Raw genomic sequence first — 1,578 nt, 5'->3', positions numbered from 1 at the left:
ACAGACAGACAGATGATAGACAGGTAGATATCCTCCTATAGTATTCATATCTCTATCCTTTGTGTCAGCATTCTCTGTAATTATTTCCATCCTCTGTTGTACATCAGTTATTTGATTTTCATCACTCTAGTCTGCTTTTTCAAACAAATAGTACCCACTAAGCCAGGTGTGGTGGTGCAGGCCCATAATCCCAGCACTCAAGACGCTGAGATAGAAGGATTACTGACAGTTTGAGACCAGCTTGGTGTGCAAAATGAGCTCAAGGCCAGCCTCAACTGCAGAGAACTGTTGCAAAAATATCTCCCAAAAAAAGAAAGAAAAGAAGAGAAGGGGAAGGGGAGCAGAGCAGAGGGGAGGGGAGAGGAGAGGAGAAGAGAGGAGAGAAGTACCTACTAGTCCTTTAAAGTGGGTGTTTGAACCCCATTCCTTTGATCAGACTTCTATTTCCTTGCTTTATTTAGTATTAATTTACCGTCCTTGTCCACTGACTCCTACTGTACTTATTGCAGCTGAATATGATATTTTAAAGTCACAATTCATTCAGATTTTCCTGCCTGTCTTCAATTAGATTAGAAATTTGCTGGAGAGAGATCTGTAATTTCATTTCTTCTGAATCTTCTAGTGGGCCTAAAAGTTGACCCTGCATGTCGGACAGTGTTTATCAAACACTGCTTGTGTCCCTGAACTTGAGCTTTGCCGTTGCACCTAGCTTTGGGGATGCCTGCCTGTGTCTATATTTGAGTATCTTTGAGCTCACTGGCATTGCCTATTTTCTATTAGAACAAAGGAGCCAGGCGTAGTGACTCAGGCCTGTAATCCCAGCATCATGGGAGGCCGTGCCAGGGCAGTATGGATGCTAAAACAGCCTCCTGTGAAATCTGAGTAAGAACTATGACCCACGTCCGGTGTGTTGAGACTAAAGGAACCTTCCCTGTGGCTCACAACTAGTTTAAAGGCACGTATTTAAAAGACCACTGCAAAGCCCAGCTACCAGTCAGTTGCCCTGGAATCGAGACCTGCCGCTGCTCAAAGATTGACAAAGCAGCAAAAAGTCTCAGTCTCTATATAAACGGTCCGATGCAACTGCTCTTGCACCATCTCTGACGCCCTCTCTTGGACTGAAAGTTAAAAGAAGGGTTCAGCTACAGCAGTGACTTGCGGCAACCTGCAACGGTGTGGCTCACACCGCCTCCTCCTACAGGAAGGAGTGGATGCCCAAATAGCCAGGCCTGACCCCCTTAGAGCAACACAGACCTTGTAAGCCGCTGCTTGCATAAGGACCCTGCCACTGCGGAGCTCAGCAGTCTTGTTTCTCACTTGAAATAGTTTTTCTAAAACTGAAATTTTCCAGAAAGTCATTTTGTTGATGCAGCTAGTTACAGCTAACTTTTGCAAGGACTGTTTATATTTCTCTAATAAATATTATTTGTGATTAGCAAAGAGTCTGCTATAAGTATAGAATATGCCAAAAGGAGGAAAGTGTTTGTGCAAACCACATATGACAAAGATAATTTTTGCTTCAGAAAAGATGTATGTAAAGTATCTTAAGGCTTTATCTGCAAGAGTAATTTGACATTC

This window comes from Octodon degus, unplaced genomic scaffold (assembly GCF_000260255.1).
Source record: "Octodon degus isolate 3935 unplaced genomic scaffold, OctDeg1.0 scaffold00454, whole genome shotgun sequence".
Classification (NCBI taxonomy): domain Eukaryota; kingdom Metazoa; phylum Chordata; class Mammalia; order Rodentia; family Octodontidae; genus Octodon; species Octodon degus.
This window is presented reverse-complemented; position numbering follows the sequence as displayed.